Source organism: Phalacrocorax aristotelis, chromosome 10, assembly GCF_949628215.1.
Source record: "Phalacrocorax aristotelis chromosome 10, bGulAri2.1, whole genome shotgun sequence".
In the NCBI taxonomy this organism is placed as follows: Eukaryota; Metazoa; Chordata; class Aves; order Suliformes; family Phalacrocoracidae; genus Phalacrocorax; species Phalacrocorax aristotelis.
Window position 1 is genome coordinate 12,179,982 of NC_134285.1, and position 27,387 is coordinate 12,207,368.

Sequence of the window (27,387 nt, forward strand, 5' to 3'; positions counted from 1 at the left end):
GAGGTTTAGGTTGGGTATTAGGAAAAGGTTCTTCACCCAGAGGGTGGTGGAGCACTGGAAGAGGCTCCCCAGGGAGGCAGTCACAACACCAAGCCTGATGCTGTTCAAGAAGCACTTGGACAAGGCCCTCAGAGACATGGTGTGAATTGTGGGGTTGTCCTGTGCAGGGACAGGAGTTGGACTTGATGACCCTTGTGGGTCCCTTCCAGCTCAGGACATTCTATGATTCTATAATTCTAAACTCACCAAACTCTTCCAAGATAGAGAGAAAGAAGATATAAGAAGAAAGCAAAAGTGTAATCAAGCACTTCACATACATTAATTTTAGATTATGTAGAAATTCAATTAATTTTTGCAAAAATCTCATTACATCATCCATGACATCCTGTATGATGACAAATATACAAGTAATAAAGTAAGCAGAAGTAAATGTACTTGTATTCTTTTCTCTAGAGCTGCATTTTTACAAATAAATGAATTACTTCAACAAGTTCAGTGGCTGCTGCTATTGCTGGGTGTTGTCTTCATGCCAATTTGGTAAGATATCTGCTGCAGTGAGAGGTGTTGAAGTAATGCTTTTGCCTCTAAGTATTTCCACTATCACCCCTAAATGTCACATCTTTTATGTACTGGAATCCAGGGGTCTTTCAAAGACCCATTCAGAGAAAATTATGTAAAGCAACATATTTGAATAGTGCCCAAATGCATGCAAGTATTTGTATATCTGGCATGTTTAAAATACATGGCTGCAATGTTTGAAGAAAAAGGAAATCTTGAGCAGAATTTAAACCAATACTCAGATCCACCATCCAATAAATAATGACACTTCTATTGGGTTTAAAGAAAGGTGGATCCTATAGGCATTGGAAGCTGCAAGATTCAAAGGATGCAGCAAACTCTAATGGCACTGGAGAAGCTTATTTGAAAGTCAAGATATCCAAAACATTTTGAGTTACTAGAAAAATAGCATTTTCCAGAGACTGATGGGAACCAAAACTTTTTAGCACAACTGGAGAGAGCTTTTAGCAGACAAGCGAAATATTGAGGAGCATGCCAGAATGCCAGAGGTATCTCTGCCAGTTTGTCATACTCATTATAAATCAGCAGTAAGAAAAATACTTAGAGGGTATTTCTCTGCAGCATAAGCTTTGCAAAGATTCAATATGCTCAGGAGATAAATATACTCAATATAAAATAATTGTTTAAATGAAGATTATTTAATTCTAAATGTTATGTTTATGTCAATAAAAATGAAAGCATAAAATAAGAAGTATCTAGAGTTAAAAGGTAGTGATTTTGGGGGCCTTATTCTCTCCTTTATGACACTTCATATGCATATTTACTTCTGTGCAAACTGTTAGTAAAACTAAGATTGCCTACTCAGTACCTCTGACAGTTATTTGCACTAATTTTACCTGTTATCTAACAGACACTGGAAATACCACAAGGTGAGACGTGACTTTTACTTGTTGATTCCCCTTTGCAGTTACATATGTAACATTATATGTGCATTTATGCATGCTTATGAGACAACTGGAATTTTGCTGCTTGAGATTTAATCCACTGCGTAGTTTTGTCTGAATGATGAACTATTTCTACTCTCAGTTGAAGATGTAAGCACCCAGAATGCTCAGTCATAATGCAGGGAAAAACCCAATATTTAAACATTGTAATAATAAATAAGTCACCAAAATATAATTATTAAAGTTTATTAAGGTCTGAGGAAGGTCAACATTCAACTGATGTTTGCAGTGAATGACTTATTTTCTTTTTTCAAAACATCTGGATTCTTACAAAAATCCTAGATTACAAAATCATTACACTTAGTACTTATTTAACAACATACTACTACAAGGAGCAATAGGAATTACAGAGAGCAGAATTGATGTTAAAGCCTTGAAAATAATTAATTTATACAGCTATCTTATTGTAACTCATAAGGTGGTTCACATGTAAACCTGATAATGTGAAGAGAAATCTCTGTTTTACAAGGAAAGTTCAGAACTTTTGCAATTCAGTGGTTTTGCAGAATCCCTCAGGCAGATTATGTTCCTTAAACTATCATAATCAGATATAACTGTCATGTCTCATAACTCTCTCAGTAGCAGGTGAAAAGGCTGACTAACTGCAAATGCTTTATAACCATTAACTATTGGTAACATCAAATAAGGCCAACCTTTTACACACTGTACTTTTTTTCATGCTAGCCACATCTACAGCTTAGGTCATAATTTCTTATGCTAATTCCTCAGAACAAAACCTGGGGGAAAACTACTAGAGTTCACTGCTGAGCATGTGAAATTAAGCTGCGGTTTGTTAAAGTTTAACATACAGAGCTGTCAACTGCAATGACTGCAAAGCCAACATTCCTTTGGTTCTGCAGCCCCGTTATGGGACAGGCACTGCCAGCTGAGTTGTAGAGCAGAGAGATAGATGCAGTAAACTCTTTAACCAGCTTGCCAAGAAATTCATCTACTGGGGCTCTCCAGCTGTGGTCAAACACTTCAGAAACAGCTGTGATAATTTTAAGATGTTACTACTTTTACTAATTATTTACCATCCTCAAGTCCCAGTAAGTGAAATGGACTTCCTGAGCCAGTTAGGTTCAGTTGAATCACCTTCAACAACAGTTAAAGATGACTGAATTCATTATGCCACTATGTTTACGTTGAAAGGTACCTGCAGTCTAGTCACATTAAGACACCTAAGGCCACAGAGCATACCCGACAGCTCTGTGGAGCGGGTATGCATATACTCCGTGCAGAAAGAGGTTATGGGAATAATCACGGAGTAGAATTATCAAAAATTTTGCTAACAGCAGGCAGAGATCATACTGGGAGTTATGCCCAAAAGGGTTAAAACTTGGTTAAATATGTAGATTTGTCACAGAAATAACAAAAAGCACATGCTCAACAGGCAGGCTGCTTTCCTGCCAACATCAAATCTCAGTTCCAAGCCTTTGGGTCATTCCAGTATTTCAAAGAAAAAAGTTGCCAGACCTTTGTTTTTTAATAAGGACAATACAGAACACTGGGCCGCAGCTTAATTTAAAAAAAAGTTTACCATGTTTACACTGGAGATACAAAAGATTTCTGTTCTATGCTCTCTTCTTTTTAATAGTTAATGTATTGTTAATGTAAATCATTCTACAGACGAAGAATGGGTCAAAGTTTATGTTCTAAGTTGTTTTGAGTTTGCTTTTTTTTTTTTAAGAATTGCTATGGTACACAGAATTAGCCAAACTAAGTCCCAGGCTATCATATCTGGATATTGGATACAGCAACATAACGTCTAGGAATACTTATTTAGACTATTTAGATGCTTGGACTAAGTGCCAAAACATTAATCCTGCACAATTTGAAGCTTAAAATTTCTTTCATTCTCAATTATATTTTTCATATGCAAGAAATATTTAATGTGATGAGATTACAAGCAGATACAATAAAATGTACACTGGCGTAAAATTAGAACAATTAAAATTGTCTTTTAGTATTTTTTTCTTCTAAATATTCTATTGTACATCAATTAGCATTCTTTACCTCCCCTTGAACCAGCATCTTCTGATAAGATCCTTGTCTGAAGCACCCTTCTGATCTTTTTCAGTTAAGTTCAGGGAGTGAAACAAGGAAAATATTATCCTTACAGAAAAGGAAATCATCTTCTGCCACATTAATTCCCTGAACTGGGATAACAGAGAGGCAGGAATCTGAAGCCAGGATCAAGATGACTGTTCCCATCAGGAGTAGCTCTTAGACTGACTCAGCCAGATATGCAAACTGCACACTAAGGGTAGCACAAAAGAGAGCAGAAGTGATGTTGCTCCAATGCCTTTGCAGAAAGTTTACTGTGTGAAAGTCAAAAATAACTGATGATGCTGTTATTTTCTTTGAAACTATAGCAGGAAAAAAAAAAGGTTCTGTCTTCAGGGGTGACAAAAGCCAAACTTATGCTTCCAAGCCTCTAGCCTTCTGTGTCATTAGAAGACACCATCTTTTTATCTATGAAGAATTACCAAATAAGACTTGGTTGTTATTTTGAGTCATGAAAATTGGTAAATAAAGCATGTAGAAATGGATTATTCTTAATGCATCAAGAAATAAGCTGTGATATACAAGGCTTGATGCTGCTCAAGACCTTTATTATGTGCTCAATGTGATTTTTTAAACAAACAACCTCCCCACCCCCAAAAAAACCCCAACAAAACAAACTACAAAATAATGCTTTAGAATTATAGAAAATAAGTGACTGCTGGAAATCTCTACTCCAATCTCCTGCTCAAAGCAGGACTAACGTTGAAGTTAGAGCAGGTTTCTCTGGAACATGTCTAGTTAAGTCCGGATTCCACCCACCCCAGCCTCTTCTGGGGAGAAAAGCACCCTCAGTGTCTCCTTGCATGCCTTGTTCCAGTCCCCAGGTCTCCGAGGTAGTCCTCTGCTGGTCTCCCTCCAGTTTGTCTGTATCTCTGGGAAGTCCAAAAACAGACAGAGTACTTAGATGCAGCTTCACAAGTGCTGGTGACAAGGGGAATAATCACTTACATTATCTTCCACAGAGCCAGTCGTTTTCATCACAAAAGCCATCCAGGTTGGTCAGGCACAACCTCCATGAGCACCTTGCCTTCTGAGACCTATGTATGTTCTCATAAAACTAAGCTGTGAAAACGCCAATTATTTTAAATGTTTGCAGTCCAATAAATAACATCTATATTAATTTGAGATATACACATTATAGGTTTGTTATGGAAAACTTTAAGACACATTCACAACCTTCTTGTCAGTTTATCTTATCTTATGAGCAAACACCAAATTGTTTAAAACACACCTGGAAAGAAATGGAATAGGCTTTTGTTGCATCCATTTTCCTCATGTTTCTGATTCATAATCAATGTGAGATTCTTCTGCTCTGAGAAGTATTGACTATATATTTTTAAGTTTTATATAAAGCAGCTGCTGACTTTGTAACTAACCCTTCTACTTAGAAGTTATGTGGTGTGTCAATTCTCATTTTTTGTATTTTATTCCACTCTAACACCTGTTTACATACTCTGCACAGAAGCAACAGTCAGGTGAGTAAATATTGTGTGGAATGTAGAATGCCACCCATACAGCTTGTAGGTAAAATACTCAAAACTGTTAAGAAACTATATTTGAAACAGCACATGTCACGATGTGGGAAATCTATCCCTGTACAAAGTATGAATCCTGGTTGTGGTTATGAAATTGCTGTATCATTAAATACCTCAGAGGATGTGAAGTCAACCATACGCTGTCAGGGCTGAGTCATATGTGTCTCAGACATGGGACTGTGAAAAACATCCCACCCTAGCAGCTCCCAGTCAAGAGGGAAAATAAAAGGACAGTGGGGCGCTTGAGCCAGACAGCAATCAATTCACACAAACTCATCCTGCAAGCCAGAGTTTAGAGCTATGGAATTTCCCAAAAAACTGAAAGGAAGATCAAATGTTACGACTGGACCTCAAAAGCTAAAGCATTTGGGAAATGCCATGAATCACAGAGAGACAAAAAATTTGTGCACAGGGAAGAAACAGTGAGGTATACTTTGCTAACTGTGGGCCAGCCAAGTTAGAAGGAAACTGGCTTCAGAATTCTGACACAGACATGCATGCAACATAATTTAGAAAAGTTATGTACAGAAATGGATGACACGGAGTGCACAGACTATGCCCAAAACAACATTCCAAACCGAGGAAGGGAAGTATACACAGTATTTTAGTGTTTTCTCATCTGTATGGTATTTTGTGCCAGCTAATACAAAGAATCATTGATTTTATGGAATTTTTACATCAGTGCTTGTCTACTTCAACTATCACATGTTTCTAAGAGGTGAACTGTAAACCCTGGGCGAGTAAAATGGGGGCTAAAGGAAAAGATATGCTTAATCTTTCAGAGAACCAAGGGACACAGCTGTCAGTACTCATCCTTGGGGTGGGGGGAGCACATGCAAGTAGCCAGTAAAGTCTCACATTTACCAAGGAACAGAAGAGAAATAATCCTGACTGGAAGCTGAACCAGAGAGAAACCTGCTTCCAACTCTGATCAAAAGGTATACGGGCTTAGAATGGAATCAAAGCAATCCAGTCCATCTCCAGCTGAGGGGACATTACCAAGCCTGTGACAAGCCTGTGTTTCTTCTCACTATTGCACGAGTTGAAAATTGCAGGTCGGTTGTCCAATTGTCACTTTCAATATAAGCTAACATAGTTATGATGATTTTAGGAAACTCTCCATGCAGTCATACTTACAAATGGCTCTTCACTACCTGAGTGCTCTTCATTAAATAACTAACAGAATTTGAGCTGCTACTTGTTTATCTTGCTATTCTTCCTATGTTCTTAGCCAAACACTAGAGGAAAATTTCCTGCCTGAGACAAATACTTGTTCCTAATGAAAATGCATTTTCTTTAAAATATTGTAAAATTACACCCCAGCTACTAAGCTGGAATTTCAAACCATTTGTAGATATACCGAAAATAAGATAAGGACAACGTTCAGAGCTGTTTTCTTAACATATAGGTAACTAATTCTGTCCTTGACTTCTTTATTCATAAGAATAATTTGACTGCAACTTTCAGGATAATAATTTGCATTTTTAATATTTTCAACTCCTCTTCATTATAATGCATGCCTAATGCATTCTTAGAACAAAAGTATGAGGGTGCATTGTCACCGTCGTTTTATTTTCTGGGTGGAGAAAAACAAGCAGCAACTTTGTGCTAATGTGTTAAAGTTAAAGAGCGTCCAAATAGCTTTGACTGCCATGCACTTCAAGGCACTGGCAAGCCATCATGCAGTATTCTTCCAAGATTTGCTTGATTTCCATAGTGGTGAATCATGACCATAGAAGAAGCTGTGTGAATGTTGGGGTTTTATTCTCTCCACACAGGAAACAATAAAACATTAATAAAAAATAAGGTCAAGAGATAATTATAGGACTGTTCTTCAGTGAGACCTAAGTGGCAATTTTTTCCACCTGGGACACCCAGTCAAAACATTTGTTACTGGAGACCTTGCTGTGACTCACATGCTAAAATTCCAGGTACAGATTTAACTCCTAACTTTCTGACAAATTTTGACAAACGAGAAACCCTTTAAGTCACCAAATCTGATGAAGTTGGGTGTAACTCATTCCAGAGCATTCTCTCTTCTCTTGGGCTTATTACTTAGAAAAAAAAGTTAAAGTATGGCAAAAATGCTTGCCACTTAGCTCATAGAAAATTCAATGTTTTGTAACATTAGACATCAAAGCTAATGAAGGAAGTATTAACATATATAATGAGTTTGCATTACCACAAATTCTGACACAGGGATTACAAAATCTTTGTCTTTTCTTTTGGAAGGCATTTCAAGGACTGTCACCAGATTCATACTAAATGAGAAGATCCACAAGTCTGCAAACAAAATTACTCATCTGTCCAAACTTCTAAAAGCAAACCATTCTTTAAACTGTATGGGGGGAAAAAAGACAACTGCTTACAAGATCTTGTCTTGTACAATGCATCTCCAGAAATACTTCCTCTACAGCATTTCACATTTTTACTTACAGATATAAAATCAATTTTTATTCCAACTATATATAGGAGCATACACATTTCAGTGTAGTATAGGAGATGCTCTATCAAATCCCAACCTCATACTCCTTTCTTAAAAGAAAAACAGAATTATTTATGCACATATCTTTCTAATTAGAGTAAAATAGCCTACTCCTGCTACTAGTGCTCAGACGAGTACAGGATGCATTTGTTTTTTTTTTCTTAATGAATATCTGTTTGAGAATACATTTGAATTGGAGGCTTGAATCTCAAGGGAGAAAAATGAGGAAAACCAAAGCTGAGTGAAATATGAACTCAGATGTCTCTTGGAACTCTGTACTCATTTAGAAAAAAGCCCTTCACTTCAGGATGGCAAAAGTAATTGCTGTGTACTAGCTTTCAAAAAAATCTGTCTTAAAGGATAGATAGTCAAAGTCAGGTATGAAAACATTAGGAAATTTAAGATTTTCGTGCAACATTAGATATCACCTTCTTTGTCTTGTCTATTCAGTAATCCAACAAAAGGATGATTCATCTCAAGGCTGAGCTGAACAAAAAACCCGTACCTGTCCTTTGGAATATTTCTATCTGTTTCTTAATATTTTAATTAGTAAGAATTTGTGAAGGACATTAAAAACCTCTCTATTCCAGCCACAAACTCTGTAATAACAAGTCTCACAATACAATGGTAAAAATAACACCAACAATTTAATGATAAGCATGAAATCTTTGGGTATTTTGTCAGCCAGTGTAACAGAATGCCTGGAATTCCATACTGTGAAATGCCTGAAACCAACCAAAAAAACCCTGTAAGGTGGGTTTTTTCCATTAATCATAATAATTATTAAAAGCAAATCAAAAGTAACAACTGCAAACAATTACTATGTAGGATCAACCAGCAATTAATTGCATGAAGTTTCATTTCACAAAGAGATGGCATACTGTCTAAAATGTTCACTTCACTCAAATCTAAGTAGAGGTAAACTATTATACATGTAAATAATGTCAGCATATTATGCTGTTACTAAAAAAAGTAATTGGCCCAGTGATGATATGCAGAATGTTGTGGACATCTAATGACAAATTGGTTAGCACAAAAGGCATTAAAATAAAAAAAAAGTAAATAACCCCCAAAATGAAAAAAATTCTGATTTTCACTCCAGTTGTACTAATGATGAAATGAATGCTGGGAGTCAACCTACCACAGACTCATCTTTTACATATTTCTGTTAAAAACATCAAAACATAAGGATGTAACTGGCAGAATTTCTATCACTTATCATTGTCTTGTGAACATAACAAACCGTATTTATGATAGATGAAAATCTTCTCTCCCAATGACTTCAAAATATAGCTCTGTTACAATACAAATCATTATTAATAAAAACAAATTAAATTAATTGGATATAACAGATTATTTCATACTGCCATATGTCCTGCATGTCGCCTTTTAGCAGTAATAGCGTGTCCTTATGAAATTCTAGACAATGCATTATAAAAAGAGGGTAAGATTAAAGTGTTGATCTTTCTTAGCAATGGAATCCTATCAAGATATAATTATGTTAAGTAGCCCAGTAGCTAAACAAAATGCTGTATAACACACATTTGTTCTGGGTAAATGTTCCTGAAAAAGAAACAAATTCATCTCCATTCCAAAACAATTTACACGACTTACAGCAATAATTGAGTTGGTTTAAAAAAGTTATATCACCTAAGGTTTATTTGCAGGTATTAAATGTCTTCGATCAGTATCTTTCTTATCTGTTGGCATAACTGTAAATTTTCACTTATCTAAACTTAATGGTGAGACACAAGAATTGTAATTCTTTCAAAATAGTATTTAGTTATGAGAAGTAAGAATGCTAGGTAGATGAAAGCTGAACTGGGCTTACATGCTAACTGTTTTCACACCTGACAAGATGCCTTTTATAAAGTGGCTTGGCAAAAGTAACTGTAATGGTAGTAATACAAGTGCGGGTATGTTTAGTTTTCTTTAGTCTCACTGCCCACACATCAATAATTCCTTCTGACAAACACATCTGCTTTTAGGCAGCCAATACCGCAATCTGCAGTTGTGAGCCCACTACTAGGCAGATCACCACCTTTTCTAGTCTTTCTGCACACTGACACAAAGCTTAAACTCAGCCATCCTTCCTGGACTGCTGTGGGCAGGTTTATGCCACACCTGCAACTAACCTGGGATTTCAGAACCTCGCATTTATGCTGAAATAACTGGGCAGCAATCTAGACTGTTCAATTATTTCCTCCAGCCACTCATGACCCACTGATTTTGCATATTGACTCAGGAGAGATTACATTGACTTCTGTCAGAACTGGACCAAACAGAAGAGATTTGTTTATTTTTTAAGTTTCAATATCATCACTGTCAAGCTCTGAAATAATTAGGGAAACTTAGCTAATGGAGGCGTAAAAGAATAACACACAATTTATGAAAACCAAGTGAAAGAATAAGGAAGAAGCTTTTCTGTTTGGGGAAAAAACCAGTAGGAAAATAATTAAATAGCAAAAAAATAATGAGAGCGCATGTGTGTTGATGTGTTTCATAAACGTGCTACTGTCTCATTCTCCAGTGTTGCAAATCAAGTGTTGTTGACTCACAATCATTTCAGAGTTTGTTTTTGTTTTGTTTTAAAGTGAAGACAACAATTCTGGAATTGCTTTTGTTTCTGAAATGGGTCTATGCTGTTTTTTTTAAATCGACAGATGCTTTCGTATTCCAAGAGGCCCAGAATCAGTTATTTCATTTAAATTAGTCCATCCATTTCAATATACATCAGGACTCAGACATCCTGTGGATACCAGATAGCCCACCCTCCTTATCTGAAATGATTTCATTTTTCCCCTTTAGTTACACCTTGTTTTTTCAGATAGAGTTCTGGTTTTGATATCTGCAAACTGTGAGTCAGTTATCAAATTTATCCAAAAGATAATACAGCAATCATATGGGGTTAGACAAGATTGGAAAGCTTATTGTTTCTCATTTTTTTCAATTATATAAAGTACTTCAAAACTGTACATTACAGACCTGGGTTCTAGCAAAGATTCATTCCCAAGACGACAGTGAATAATAATGTATCTGAGGAAGTGAAACAGTTCAAGATAGGCTAGATTGTCCCAATCTAGTCTGAAAAGAAAGATCGGAAAAAGATTAGGACGTCCACAGTAGGGTGTCAGTTCCTGCTCCACCCAGCCAGTGCATAGAATTTGACCTGCAAGTGCTGCTGCACACCATATACCTGTAACTACAACTCATGTTGCAGATAAGCAGGCATTGGGCTCCCTGGAGATAATCATTATCTGATGACTTTAAATTATTATTCTGCAAAACTAGCAGGAAATACATTTTCTGAAACACCAGTTACAAAGGTGAAAATACCATAATTGGGTTTTAAGTACAGTCTTACAGCTTGTGCAAAGAGTAAAGCCTGGGTGGACAAAATGATTTAGTGTGGTTGGATACTGAAGTCCAAACTCTGCTGATCCTTTTAATCACCTGACATCTGTAGGAACCTAAAGTTATCACCAGGACAAAGTTCCCTGTGCATCTAAATATTTTTCAAAAGAACTCAAGCTTAACATCTATGAATCAAAGGCAAATAAATAAACAAATAAAAATCATCCCCCCCTTTTTTTTTTTTTGAGAAAGACAGATAGTAAGGAAAAAAAAAACCCCAGATAAATAGACCATATGTATAATCTACCCATTCAACTGTCAGTCCTATTCAAACACCTGTTTTTATTTAATAATATTCAAAGTAAGCGTTAACCTAATAAACAGCCTTCAGTAGACTAGAGTTTTAAAGTTTCAGCTCTTGTCTAGATGAATACTGAAATATAACAATCATAAAAATGTAAAAGTAAAGCTGTAACATTTCAAATAAAAGATTTCCTATTTCCAGTGGACATATATCTGTATTAAGTGTGTTTGCTGTTGACAGGAGCTGATGAGACACAAATGGATTCAGCATTAATTTACAATCGTTTCAAATGTACATAATACAGAATATTATGCCCAAATCAGATGAGAACAGAAAATCTCCTTAGAAAATACATGCTCAACAATTTCCATTAAGTTGGGTTTTGGCACCAAAAAGATTCCTATGACCCAATTTCCACCTGCTTATTGGCTTTATATACCATCCAAAGTAAAGTACCAAATGGGAAACTGCTAAGTGAAAGGTAACAAAACATGAGTTTTTTTAACATTTTGCCATGTGTATGACATTATTTCTCCACTTCTGAAAAAAAAAATTATGGGTTAGGAAAGTGATGGAGACTGCGTATATTACAGTTCTTTAGGGAACTGCGAGTTAGAAGACTGATTCTTATTTTGACAATTTATAGCAGCAAACAAATAATCACAAAAATTTATTACAGTTAGTATATAGATCCCAAGATTTATATATCCCTGCTTGTGGGTTTCATATAATTAGGAGGACAAGAGCGAACAATTCAATATCAGGTAAGGTAGATACAAATATTAAATTCAAAGTCTGTCATTTTCAAACAGATGGCTTCCTAATGGTTTGATTTACTGAAATAAAATATTGCTTAAGGTTGTCAGGGGAAGATTGTTTAACTGAAGCTGTATTTAATCATTTGTCATTGTATATGTGCAAAATAGTTCAAGCTAACTCACGGTAAGTCAGTAAATTTCATGATGCAAATGTGACACAATATTGGCAAGTGTGGCCAATTTATAAAAGCAAAGTTATAAAATTTCAAAGAGAATATTTCCCCAGGAGGTAAAAATGATGTCCTAGAATTCTGTGGAGAAACACACTGGTGACTCTCCCTTGTGTACAGCCTTTCAAAAAGCTTTACCTGAGTCTCTTTCAGCCTCCTAAGAAATGTCAATAACCAAATCCATTGAAGCCACTTAAATTGCACCTGTTTGCACAAGGCTTGAACTCTAATCTGTTGTCTGAAGTTGATTTAGTTTCCAAATATCTCATTAAATACCATTATTTATTAACCCAGTCATTTTGAAGATCTATTGGTTTACATAGGCCTATGCAAAAGTAAAATTAAGCTCCACCCTAAATACATTTGGTTTGGGTGTTCTGTATATTAATTTTGTCTTTTTATTAGAATGCATTTAACAAAAAGCATTTATTTACATAGTATATACAAAGTCCACAAAGATGCAGTTTAGAATTTTTAAATGGAAGTCAAAGAAATTAAAGCATGCTTTTGGGAAAGAAATATTTAAAACAGCATATGCTTGTAGTAAAAATTTTCAGGAAGGTCAAACCAACAAATCTTTGGAAACCCTGGGCTTAATGTCCTAATTAGATCATCCTGAAATAAAAAGTAACTTTTTACATCCTTTGGCTCTTCTGCATGTGAGGATGAAATTTTCTTAATTCCCATTTATTAATTACGTATTTTGAGGCCTTGTAAGTGTTGAGAATCAGACTGTCAAGGAAAATCTGCTTTATACTTAAAAATTCTTTAAAATAGGTGGTTTAAGTACACTTTTCCTACCTGTTAGCTTAAATCAAAAGGAAAGCTTGCTATTTAAAAACCACTCTGATGTTTTAACCACACTCCCATTTTGATGTATACCTTTATCATAAGGGACCTCATGCATAACATTCTGAACTCAGAGTAGTGAGTTATCAATCACAAGGTCCAACTCTGTTGCATATGTCCACCCACAAAATCAAAATACTTTAGTGTTTTCATGGGTGATCTATCATACAGTCTGATAGTTTTTATTGTAATGGGAATAGCTCTCCTAATATGTAGCTATTCCTTTACAGAAGATGAACAATTCCTACAATACAGTTTGTAGCATCTTCTTATTCCCTGATCTTGGAAAGAGTCTTGATCCCATTTATGCGATCTACACAAAAGAAATTAACTAAAGATTACTTTAAAAAAAGGTACTTCTAAGTGTTTTTACTTTATATTATCAAATTTCCTTTTTGTATATTTAAGGAGAAGTAACCTTGAACTGAAGCAAGCATGTTAGGCAGTGTTTCAATGCTCCAATTCTGTTAGTCTTGCTCAATCACACTTATCTTTTCTATTCCCTCCTTTCTTTACCTCCAAGGCTTAACAAGGTGTTTAAGTTGCTTCCCATCCACGCTCCATTTCCAGCAATATCTTTTGTCCCATTGCTGCACAAAGGGCCAACAGCGCGGCACTAGGACAGGAAATATTTCTTTAGAAGTTCATGTGATAGTGAAGTTACGTGCATGTCCACATCCCACTACTTCTGCTAGGTTTCCATGGGTACGAAGAGCAAAACCTGAAACTGGAAGCAACTGAGTCCCTCTGCAGCAACAGTACAAATCATATTCCTATACATTCAAGAATAATCTATGTCAATGCACAACCTTCTTACATGATAGTGGGGTGGTTGAATTCCTGCATGATGACCAGGGGCTGGAAACTTGAGGCTGCTCTTACCTGTCTTCAGATCTGCTGGTTCTTCCAGGTCAGATGGCCTACAGCAGACACCCACTATAATGTCACCTTTATCTGTCCTTTCTTTAATCCTAAACCATAAGCTCTCAATTGGCTCCTCATCCAACCCCAGTCAGAGCTCCATGCATTACAGCAGCTGTCTCACATAAAGGGCAACTCCCCTGCCTCGTCTTCCCATCCTGTCCTTCCTCAGGATCCCATACCCCTCCACTGCAGCACTCCAGCCATGGGAGCCAACCCACCATGTCATCGTGATCCCAGGAACATCACAGCCCTGCAAATACACGCAGATCCCCAACTCATCCTGCTTATTCCCCGTACTGTGTGCACTACTATAAAGGCACTCCAGGAACTCACCTACAGCATGTTGAGTTCCTGGAGCAGGTTTGGGGGATTTCTCCATAATGGTGCCTCGTAGGCACTTCCTTGCTGACATGCAAGTGTAAGCATGCAAGAGAAGCTCTTATTCCTCTTTCCAGTATTTTGTTATCCATTCTTTAGAATGAAACAATGACATCTCGAGAGGGCAAAGATGTTTCTTGAAAAATGTAATATCAACAGTACAAGGAAAAAGCAATACCTAGTTGACTTTCTTGGTTTTTTGTAGTTTCATTTATGTTTATGACGTACCTGGTTTTCCAAAACTCTTTCCTTAGCAGGCAGATTATTAAGGTGCCTCTCAGCTTTTATAATCTGTTACAAATTAATAACTTTCTTTGCATTTATAGTGATTTACAACTGATGGCAAAATATAAAGAAGAAAAAACCAGCACTATTTACTTTGTGTCCTTATGTTACATTCTTCCCTTGCTTCTAGTGTAGAAGAGCATATACCATCTGCCTTCTCTTGTACTTTACCAAGAATCAGTTATTATTCAGTTTTTTCACAGTATCTCAGAAGGTAACAAACTTTCCAGACACCCATATTTCTCATTGACATACTACAGATGCAGAAGCAGTACTTCCGAGTCAAAAAAAAAATTAATTAATTCAGGGGCAGAATTAAAACCCTTGAATGTGACATGCCACAGACTCGAGCTTTTTACCACAGCCACTATTTCAGACCAATTCACCTTTGGGCACCTTGGGTAAGATTTCTCTCAAATAAATTGTCATTTAAAGGTAAGATCAGTTTGTTCTGACCATTGCTTTTGCTCTGCAGCTGACAAGAAAATAGCTGGGCAGCTCCAGAAGACATTAATTCTTATCAGACAAAACCCGTGTTAGTGTGACATGAACCACCCTCCAGAAGGGTTTGTTCCTGTTGAAACTGATGGGTAGCTTCAACTAGATGAAGCTTTAATTAGATGTTTTAGCAAAATTAATCCTCTTATATTCGGAATATGAGTACTTCAGTCTTTTATTTAGAAGTAGATGTTTAAGTGTTTCTTATCCTCAGAAACAACAAACAAATCAATGCAGAAAAAAAAATTTTGGCATCTCATTTTGCCAATTTAAAATTTTGAGAGAAATACAAACTTTGCCCATCACAAAGCTTATCCATGTCCCACACCTACTACACAATGGCTTGGGGGACCTGAGGGAGGGATTGCAAATTTTGTAACTTCTCTCTCATTGATATCAATAACAGTTGTTACTTCTGCCTTCAGGACAAGGGAAACAATGTGAAAACTAACAACTGTTCACCTTTTAAATTGAGATTGCTGTGTACATGAAGATTCTGCAAGCTTTTAAACAGAAGCTTTAATTATGTTATTTCTGTTTATAGAGGTGATTTTCCGTTGCAGCAATCTAAGACTGCAGTTTGGGAAAAAAAAGTCAGTTGAAAGTCAGGAAACTATAAATGCTAAAGTTAGCCTGCACAAAAATCCCTCTCTTACCATACACATTCAACATTCATATCATAGCAAAGTATTTATTTGTTTGTTGTTTTTTTTTTTTAATTTACATTGTGATTTATGTATATTCAATTTGGCTAAATTAATTATTTTTGACCACACTACATTTAAGTAATGACTTGCTTGAGGTGCTTCTATTACAGAGGCAAATACTGCACTTTGCAGGCAATGCATATAATACATGAGGAATTATATCTGAGAAAATTTAAAGTAGTTTTTAGTGTTTGCTACCTTTCTTTCTGAGACCTTTTCTGAGACTTTTTTTCTAGGCTCAAAGAACTCACTCTCTCTGCATAAATCATGTACTTTATTAGTTTCTATACTGTGTGATTTCTAAATCCCAGACACTTCCAAGCCAGCCTTATAAGTCTTCTCCTGGAGATATCTGGCTCACCAACAATATTCTTAGCTGGCAGAATGTACATAATGTTTTAAAAACAAAACAAAAAACCCCCAAAACTTTACTTTTTACTTAGAAGTCTTAGTAAGTCCAAACAAAGCACAAGAGAAAACACTGTATTAGTTCAAACTTAAAAAAAATCAATATTGAAAATGAAATTAATGTTGACATTTGCATTCAAAAAATAAAACTGTAGGAATACAAAGAGAGCCTAAATGGAAGTTGAAATAAAAAAATAAATTGAAGAACTGTTTCTTCTTTGGTATGCTCTCTGTCCCTCACATAAACTAAAAAGCAAAGAAAAAAAAGGGGGGCAAGTTAGACTGTTACAAGATCTACTCAGGAGAATTCAAGGGGAAAAAAAACCCAAACAACCCCCCAACAAAACAAACAAACAAATAAAAAACCCCAAAACATAAAAACCACAAATTCGAGTTATCCCTATTTTTATTGTAATCAGAGCAATAGAAATAAGTTGACTGGAGTTGAGAGTCTTGGTCTATCTGTTTTGGAAGACTGAATGCACTAGATATGAATGGAAAAAAAAAGTTAGTATGTCCAACAACACTGACCACATGAAACAGGATAAAGCTTTCTTTTTGTGTTTGCATGAGGCTTTAAACTATATCAGAAAAATATTTGAAGAGAACTGTAGCAGATACTAAATGTCACTTGAAAGCATTTTTGCATATTTATTCAAGGAATAAAAAAAGTAATGCCTTTTCTTACAAGTACCAAGATGAAAAGGGTACGTTGTTCCACAGGCCTCCATTCCTACACAAATACACACTTAGCATTAACCAAGAAAACCTGGACTATGATTTCAAAGAACAGCTGTTCTAATTGTTCTTTTACTTCATTTCCCCTGTTTCCTCCCAGCTGGAGTATTCCTATGCAGTATTCAAGCTGCATAGAAAAACAGCTTCTGCATAGCAATGTAATTACACAGGTTACATTTAAAGTGAATATTTATCTGCTTGAACTCAGACATGGTTTCGTTGTTTACTGTAGTGAAGCCATTTCAAAAAATAAGAATTTGTCTTTTTTGCCTAAGGCAACTTCCCAGGATGAACATCTATATGAAATCTCTTACACAGTAACTAACTTCCACATGCGCAATGACTTAGTACGCATTGTTCAAACTAACATTCTGGTTGAATGAACATACGTTTCTAACTTCATGCTCTATGTTGGGAGCTTACAATACCAGTAAAGGCTGCATTATGGGTCTTTTCGGGACAAAAAAATGGGGTGTGTGGAAATCATTCCATAAACTAAGACACTATACATTAACACCATCCCTATACACTTTGTGTCCTGGTTTCAGCTGGGATAGAGTTAAGTTTCTTCGTAGTAGCTAGTATGGAGCTATGTTTTGGAGTTTTGCTGGAAACAGTGGTGATAATGTGGAGGTGTTTTATTTGTTGCTAAGTAGCACTTACACTGGTCAAGGACTTTTTCAGCTCCCCGTGCTCTGCCGGGTGCACAAGAAGCTGGGAGGGGGCACAGCCAGGACAGCTGACCCAAACTGACCAACGGGATATTCCATACCATATGGCGTCATGCTCAGTATATAAAGCTGGGGGAAGAAGAAGGAAGGGGGGGGACATTTGGAGTAATGGCATTTGTCTTCCCAAGTAACCGCTACGCGTGATGGAGCCCTGCTTTCCTGGAGATGGCTGAACACCTGCTGCCCATGGGGAAGTAGTGAATTAATTCCTTGTTTTGCTTTGCTTCCGCACGCAGTTTCTGCTCTACCTATTAAACTGTCTTTATCTCAAACCATGAGTTACCTCACTTCGACTCTTCTGATTCTCTCCCCCGTCCCAGCAGGGGGGAGTGAGCGAGCGGCTGCGTGGTGTTCAGTTGCCGACTGGGGCTAAACCGCGACAACTTTGTTAGAACGCAGAATAATACAGTGTAGTTGTAACACTGAGGAGACAGAGGGGATAGAAAGGACAAAGATGGTAAAACATGGTATTTCACAGCGAATGCAGATCCTGGAATGACTTCAGAAAGACAAATGAGATGGAATATCTTTAAGTGTGTATGGTCATAGCCATCAAATGAAATGGAAGAAAACTATCATACCTGGTTTTGTCAAATACTTATTAACAGATGGAAAAACAGTTAATTCCCTGTGTATTTCCTTTATGGACAAAGCTCTCAACATCCTGAGTAAATAGTCGCTAAATCCATATGAGCAATAATTTTCGTAAGTGATAATGCCTCACATAAAATACAATATACTCCTGGATCTTAACCTAATTCAGCCTCAGAGTACTAATATCAGATACATAACTATTACCTCCATATTACAGATGGAGAAACTAGAGACACAGATGGATTAAAGTGAGTTGCCCAATGTCACATAAGAAACTGGTGGCTAAGCTGACAGTGACAAAAATCAGATTATCGAGTGCTGTCCTACCAGGAAAAAAAATTATCTGTCTCATAAATAACAGTTAAGAAGTGTTCCTCCACTTTGCCAACATTGTGGATAAATGTTGGCAATGTAAATGTGTGGAATTTGGCGTAGAGCCTCTTTCCTTACAATGTGTCATTCATCCTCATTTTTAGCATTTCAGTGGCTGCTCCTTTTAGGTGGCTACTAAAAGGAAGAAAAACAGAACAAAACAAAATAGTAGAGTACCCTTATATTACACTAATGAAACATAAGAGTTAAGCAGAGCATCCTCTTCTGGCTTTGAAGCAGTAAAAACGTTCTACAATACCAATCAGATTAAGCGCTGGAGTCAGTCCACCCCCAGGATCTACCAAAACCTTAAAATTTTGTGTTGGAGTGGTTTGGTTTTTTTTTTGGGGGGTGGGGAGTGGGGGGGTAGGGGTGAGAGCAGAATGTGAAGTTCTCTGCGATAAGATTTTATGGTAAACCGAAAGAAGTGCCAGTAAAATTGCCAGAGCAATTACTCCGTATAGAGCTAGCAAAACCAGGAAATGCTTGGTGTACTGTTTCTCCTCATAATGCCATAAATCTTCACAGGTTCACTAAAGAATTACCTTCAGCTAGGAACTTTAGTTAAATATGATATTAAATTCACATTTACAAAACACTTTAAACCTATGTAGGTTTGAGTGGCTGAGCTTTACTCTATGCACTGTCCAACCCTACATAAATTAATGTCCTGAGATATACCCCAGAAGTTGTCTAATGAGTAAGTTAAAATCAGAAGAATTTAATCTGTCAGGAAGAAAGAATGTCAGAACTCTATCTGAAATTCACAAAAACTAAGTCTAAACTAATTAGCTTAACTTGAATGAGCTTTGCTACAGCACGACGAGCATAAAAATGTAAAATTTTCAGGAAGGAGGTTTTATCCAGCTCGTGGCTAAATACAGGTATCCCAGAAAAAATAATCTTGAATCTCTGACATTGGACTGATTTTTTTAAAATACAAAATAAATCCTCACATTTTATTACCACTATGGAAAAAAAAAATCTGTGTTTAAAGCCACCATTATCTGCACTGATTACTCAATTTAGATCTTAATAAATATTATCTAAAAGTTATATGCATTTTCAGAAGATACTTTATTAAAGTCTCCCAGCCATAGCTATTTACATAAGAGTTCCAACAATCAAAGAAGATTCTTATCTTTTGAGAAGGAGACTGTGTTGCAAGAATTAGAAGCACTGTGAAAGCAAGTAGGGAATCCCTTAAATTGTCTTATTCTACACTAAGTTTGAAAATACATTTGTGAACTGTTCAGGATAAGTTGTATGCTGCTATAGAATCCTCCATAGAGCAGCAGAAATACAAATGAACTAAAGGAAAAGAGACAGCCATTATTCATATTTGTTACAAATACCATGTAAGTGCATATAAAAGCACAGATCAAAAGGTTTGCAGATTCCCACCAACGATGCATTTCAATGTTAAAATTAAGATAAATATCCCAGGGTGGAATACAGACAAATCACACTGTGAAGAATTACTATAGCTTCAGACAAATTATTTCTAACTGCTTTTCAGCTTCCAAGTTTAGGATTCTGTAGAATATGATATTCAGCAGCATGTACTGCATGAGAATTGGGCATTGTACAAGAGAACTTCTGCAGCTGCTTAAACTCCAAGGCTTTCATTTGTAGCTCCCAGTCAACACAGTGCTAAAAAAAAAAGCCTTTCAGAGCATGAAAGGTGCAAGACAGTTGCAGACACGTGAGTGTGAGCTGGATCCCAGAGAAGTACATGAACCAGCATGTCTGAATATGATTAAGTGTCAAGCAGTTTTACAGTGATTTAAACAGGGCTCAAACTTCAGGAAATGAAGGGGGACTGGCAGACTGCTTTTGAATGTGGCATATTATTTAATCACTAAGCCATTACCTTCTTCTAATGAAATATAAGTAAAGCACTCAAAATTTTTAATTCAACTATGTAAATTCTCCAGTTGTTCTCCTCTGTTTGGATATTTGGAATTTTATAAGGGTTGTTAAGTTCCTGCTTTGGTTTTATTATTAAGCAGATACTGTGTATCTACGATTATGGATGCTTTAACTTATTTATATTACCCATTTTTTCCATTCCCATTTCCAGTACTAATTTCAGTTACCTAAAAGCCAGCCAGAGCATGCTAAAATGGATCCACCCACCCAGAGAGATCAGTGGCATAGTTCAGACTTTCTCTTAGGATCATTCACTCCGATTTCTATTCCACAGAAAAAAGTCTGCAACTTGGCAGTACTCTGTCAGTTCATTATCTACAATGACAACACTGTGCTTCTTGCACTACAAGCTTTGGAAATTCATCGTGATTTTTTTTTTTTTGAATGTGGATAGATCTTAGTAAGGGTCTTCTACAGAGTAAACATCTATGTCTGTTAGGTTCAGAATATACAGAGCATGAGCAGCAATGGAAAAAATTTAAAAGCTAATGCAAGAGTCCTGCAAATTTTTCTCATCTACTAGAAGTCCCTGTGTTTACATTTCACTACAGTAAACACTTTTACATTTTGTTTTTCTAGGTTAGATTATATTAAACCTGGAAACTTGAGAATCATCTGACCATTTTGCCAGACACAGTGCTAAATGTATCTGAAATGCAAGTACATTTTAGCATTTAAAAAAGGACAGAAAACAAGTTTCCTGAACATGAGTTAACTAGCACTTCAGCTACTCAGAATACTAGACGAGTGTCAGCTTCCTGCTATTTTTTCCCAGAAGTTTCTACAGTTGGGCTGCTAGCAAATATAACTTCAGTCAGATTTACAGGCCAAAAAGATCATTTACTTTGTTCTGTTTCCCACAGTATTGAGATGCCAATGCTTGGCCTTATTCTTCCTGTTCATATCATATACCCATTTGATTACAGTCATCAAATACTTACATTTACAGCTAGACAACAGTTTCGTATTTTATTTTTAGATTGTGCCTTGCAATGAAATCAAGCCCTTCAAAAACACCCCAAAATCAGAATTGAATATAAACTGAATATTCTGTTCAAAGAAAAGTGCTAAGACAAACATGTCTTCTTGTAGTGATGCCTCTCTCCAAAATCTGATACTACCTCAGTAATTATCTTTGAACTGAAAAATTAAGCAGAAAAATGGAAAACTTAACAGTATATATAGAATCTTCCAGCTGTCTCATAGAAACTTACAGGTAGTAAACCTAGCTGGAATGCTTGATAAGAAAATATTGCTCACTTTTACAAACTGAAATTAAATTATTTAGTGAGGTGCCCAGGTTCTTATTAGGAATGGACAAAGAGCAAGGAAAGGAATTTGTATAATACAAAGCATTTGGTTCTTTCAGCTCCCAATGTCCATTTCACTAAATGTTTGCATATTGTTAGCATAAAAAAAAAAAAAAAGTAGATGCTTTGTAAAGATTTGTGATATAAATACCATACTATTAGCATTTAACAGGAGAGCTATGGGAAATAAGTAGTAACCGTAAAGCTTTAGACTATTACATCCATGTAAACAGTTACAGAACAGGTAAGTGACTGTGTATTAATAGCCCCTAACAAGGACAAGACACCTGAACAGAAGGTGTGATGCTGCTCCAGTGTAGAACATCTATATTCTGCAGTTCCAGCGGAGCACTCAACACTTACAGGCAGCATTAATATAGCAGCATGTTATGCAACAAAACATGAAAACACTTTTATCCTTTATTTTCTCAGTCTAGTGTCACATTTAAATCTCCACTAGTCATTTCTTTGTCAAAGGGCATCACTGAACACTGCCTACAAAAGATCTTATTGGCACAAGCCTTTTCAGTTCTATTTAAGAAATATTAGATGTGCAGAAGCGCTCAAAATTCTAACAATTAACTTCTCATCTTTACTGATATCCTTTGTCCATTTTCTTTCAGTATGTTTTAGGATTTTTTAGTTTTTGGGTTAGGTCTTCAGCCTTCAAATGCACTGTTCTTGAGGGTGTTGCACAAGCAGTTTGCCAGTGCCTCCAGCTTTGGCTTGCAGAACTCCTTTGCAGTGGTGGTAGCATGGCTGAACAGCCACACATTGGTTCCACAGTCCTTTGCAGTATATTAAGTAGTCACTATGCAAGATTATTAATTTCATGTTCCATTTCATGTAAATATTCTGAAGGTGGAACTGAAGTGCTCTATCCATTAATACATGGAGATTGCCCAGATTGCCTGAGTCATAAAACAGCCTGTGAGAGGTAGAGAGACTGCAATTTCAAAACACAGTGATAAATCCAGTTCTTGCAGAGGGAAACAAGCTGAAATCTATTTGCCAAAATGAGCAGTGGAGACTTAAATACTGATTACAGTTCACAAATCTACCTTAGCCTGTATGCCTACGTTTGAAATTGTACTCTATGTTCAATTCACAGGAGTATTTTTATCCCAATAATTTATTCCTACATATAAAGGAAATATACCCACGAGTAATACTATATGTAGTGTAAACATTAAACATTTTTCAGAGAGTTCTGAATGCAATAGTACAGCTGTGTTCATGTGTGTGTTTGTTTTCCAGGAATGAGCATTTTAGCAAATAGAAATAGATGAGAATGTGGTAGCCATAGTTAAATTTGGTGTGCATTAAACTGTTGGAAGTATGCATGGGAAAGAAAGCAGGGAACTACCTTTATTTAAGAAACTGGAATTCAGAACATATCACAACTCTGTCTCATCCAAACTCCTGTAGAAGTAAAGCACAGACCTTTCCAAATTCCTTATTTAAGCTGAGAAAACATCTACACTAGATTGAAAAGCATCTACTGATTGAAAACCCTTCTGTTCCACTAAAATGCATTGGCCTGAGTGCACATTTTCACAAGACAGAGTAAGAAAGCCTGTTTTTTAAGATGCTTGAATATGTGTATAAAGGCTTCTAGCTCTTGCTCATAACACACATACCCTAAGATTACATGTCATATACAAAAAACCCCAAAAACAAACCCAGGCAAATTCTGTTCTAAAAATACAGACCTGAGTTTGTGCATTCATCACGCCTTTGAAAATTGTCAGACTATAACTGGGAATCCTCTCGTATCACTGCATCCTTTTTTGCCATGAAAAAGAGTGCACTTCCCTCAGAAAAGTGCTGCTTTCTAATTTACTTATCAGACTTACGTGTTGGAGTAGTGATTTCAGAAGCATCTCTTTTACAGATTCCTTCCAAGGTGAAAAAATAGCTCCACCTTGCTAACCTTAGCGTGGTACTAGTATTGAGATATATTAAATTGAGCATCACTCTGTTCTTTAGTTTTTTCATAAACTCAGTTTCTTAAAGTGTGTATAGCTTAAATTTAGATTTTAAGACATTAAATTTAGATAATTAATTTAGATAATTAAATTTAGATAAGACATTAAATTTAGATTTTAGTATAAGCAAGTACTCATAATCAGCATATTACTACTGCCATCACAAGTCTTTAAAAATGTCTTTCAGAGAAGTTGTAAGGAAGATAAGTATTTGTTGAAAGGGTCAATTTAAAATAATTTATATTTAGTCTAATCCTTCTAGCTCTTTCCTCAAAAAAAAAAAAAAGGAAAAAAAAAGTAAGGTATAAAAAGATGAAAGGGTAAATTCTGCCACTGAATCTCCATTTTACTTTAGGCACACCCTTTATCAGACTATTCTTCAGCTAGCAATCTGTAAATCTGGTGTTCCTTTCCATACACTTGGCTTTGTTTTTGATCAACTGGACTATATTTATATATACATATAGTTTATAGACTAATAGATTTCTAAGTGAAGGCCTTTGGATGGGAGCATGATAATAACATTTGTATCTAATGTACTACTCGTATACCATATCAGCATAGGCTGGCTGGGGGCAGCAGTGGGGGTGTGTGTGCTATTGCCTGCAGACAAGACTATATACTGCTTATGTACAAATACAACTATCACTCATTTTAAAGAAATTTATGTAAGGGCAGGGAAATCTAACTTTTCACAGTTTGGCTGAATGTTTTCTGTATTGCATTTATGAATAGATGCATCCCATATGAGTTCATCTTGCGCTGGGACTCACCCATGACCTGCTCTAGTGCTCATGGAAGCACATGGCTGCCAATAATTATTATCTAGAAAAAAAATATTTTTTAAAGGAGCTTCATGCATACCTACTGAAGCAAAAATAACATCTTAATTAAGAGTATATTTACCCTAGAAATCCCAGCATAACCCACCATCTATTGCTCCTCATCCAATGAAAGTGTGGCAGTATTTCTGTAAAGCACACAGGGAATGTTAGTTTAGTGTAAGTTTAAAGCTACAACAGCACAATACAGACAAGTGTTTATTCATTCACTAAATGTACTATGCATTAACTTGAGGAATCTTCTTCAGTGTACACATCTGGTGAGCTGGCAATAGTCTAAACACTTCAGAAGCCAATAATCTTTGATTATCAGGAGTCTTCTTGTGTACGCTCTGAAGCTCAGTTGCAGAAGACAGTTATCCCTGCATTACATTTACCATGATTTGAAGATAGATAACACATCCAGGGTACCAGACATTTTCTGTGCATCATGACAGGAAAGTAAGAAAGGGGGAGGGAAGAAAGGGGGAGGGAAGAAAGGGGGAGGGAAGAAAGGGGGAGGGAAGAAAGGGGGAGGGAAGAAAGGGGGAGGGAAGAAAGGGGGAGGGAAGAAAGGGGGAGGGAAGAAAGGGGGAGGGAAGAAAGGGGGAGGGAAGAAAGGGGGAGGGAAGAAAGGGGGAGGGAAGAAAGGGGGAGGGAAGAAAGGGGGAGGGAAGAAAGGGGGAGGGAAGGGTTATAACATTTATTTTTCCCCCAGATCACTAAAAATGTTAGCGTTCTACCTTCATCTTGGTTTCTCCACTGAATGGATAGTTAAATTTAGTCCTCCATCTAAATCATCTGAAGCCTTTAGCTTCTTGCTCCAAACCATAAGCTCAAAACAGAGACCAAGAATAGGCTGTTGCACTCCCAGCAATCTTAATTTTATGTGGGATAGTTAATTCTCCCTTAGTCTCCATTCTCTCTTACCTGTCCCGTTCAAATGCACATTACAGGGACACTCATGCTCTTCCCTTTTACTCTATGCTACCCAATTACTTTTTTCTCCATGTGTCTTGTCTACCAGCAACTTCCTATACCCTGTGCTGTCAATCCTGTGCAGTCTGACACAAGTTAGGACTTCTCACCCATAAATGCTGGAGATAGATTTGAAAATTATTGCTTCAAATCCAGTTTTAACTTGCTTTCTGATAAAACAATGAAGTGCTCAATCACCATTGATAAGTGATCATTGTCAAGTTTAAGTTTCAGTCAAACACGTTCTTATTCCTCTGAAGAGGCAGTATTTCAGCCCACCTACCTCATCCGCCTGCTGAGCCAGACTTCTCCCATGTGTCTCCAGTTTCTTCAGGTAGCCTCATGCTCCCAACTTCTAATTTTCTCTCCTCAGTGCTACTCACAAAATGCCCTAATTTTCTCAAGGAAATTCCTCGTTTTCTTCAACCCCTACTTACACCACTTCTATGTATCTTCTATATATTGTTGCTTGTTGCCTCCAACACCGTCCTTCGCGTACCCCCACACAGCTCCCAACTCCCTCCCCCTCGCGGCCAGCGGTGAGGAACAGGCCACTTCTGCCCGCACCACAAGCAGGTACAGCCTTCCACAGGACACCCAGTTACAGTGAAGCCCCTGGCCATTTGCTGAAGAAAATCTTTCACTTCGGCCAGAACCAGAACCAGAACCCTTAGGGCCGCCGCTGCGCCAGGCGCCCCGCAGCCCTCACCTCAGCGCGTCCCTGAGGGGGGGAGAGCGGGGAGAGCGCCGCGCCGCCCCGGCCGCCCCCTCAGCCCGCCGGAGTCGTCCTCCTGCCCAGAGCGGGCTCGGCCCTGAACAGGGGCAGCCGTGCTGGTCATTGATCTCGGCGTAGCTATCACTGCTCCTCCGAATAGAAAGCAAAACAATAGCTCTAAAGCTGAGCAGATTCGTGGGTTTCCTCCCGCCCCGTCCCCGGGAGAAAAAGGGAATGAAGGGGGAAAAGAAAAAAAACTAATTAAAAGAAGTAAATCAAAGTATTACACAGTATCACACACTTTTTACTGGGCCAAAACATTGCCTCTCAGCAACTTACCAGCTATCCCAGCTCCCTAATGGAGCAGCCAGACCAATGCCTCGTTGTACCTCTGGGGTTGAGTAATAGTACATAAAAGCCCCAGAGATCTAGACCCAGGAATCTCCGCAGCCATGAAAACTAGTGATGACAGCTTCGCTTTTCAGAAACAAATGCTGTAAAGATCTAAATTCTATCCACATAAACGTAAATTAGGAAACAAATGTGGATCTAATTGAAGAAGCTACATTCTTTCCCTTCTAGAATTAAGGTTTTCATTTAAAACAAAGAGAAGTGCACCAACCCCCACAGAAAAATGAGGTTTGATGTGGTGTCTGTTGGGTCAGTTCCTTCTCAGAAGACCACCTTCCACCGACCCCTGACAGTTCTCTAGCCAAACTTAGTATTAGAAATCCTATAACCCCACATCCAGTCACATTTTATTAGCTTACCTAGGTGTTAACTGGTAAAATCAAGCTCATGCAAGGACTAGAAAATGGAAGAACGTTATTTTCTTAAGAGGTCGTAATTACAGCTAGAGATAAGTAACATCCTGCTCCTCAAAATGACAACTGGGAAGGGGAG

The 27,387-nt window shown here is 37.1% G+C and overlaps 1 long non-coding RNA gene across 2 annotated transcripts; it reads right to left on the reverse strand.

The window, feature by feature from the left end:
* Positions 1 to 1,693: 1,693 nt before the first annotated feature.
* On the reverse strand, positions 1,694 to 26,413 carry LOC142062615 (uncharacterized). Of its 2 annotated transcripts, XR_012662513.1 has the most exons (3): positions 26,053 to 26,413; positions 4,350 to 4,462; positions 1,694 to 3,998 (listed from the first exon to the last, which is right to left on the reverse strand). It is a non-coding gene; the product is annotated as an uncharacterized LOC142062615 (long non-coding RNA). The 2 variants fall into 2 exon arrangements; XR_012662512.1 differs by having other exon boundaries at positions 1,694 to 4,462.
* Between the last annotated feature and the right edge of the window lie 974 nt (positions 26,414 to 27,387).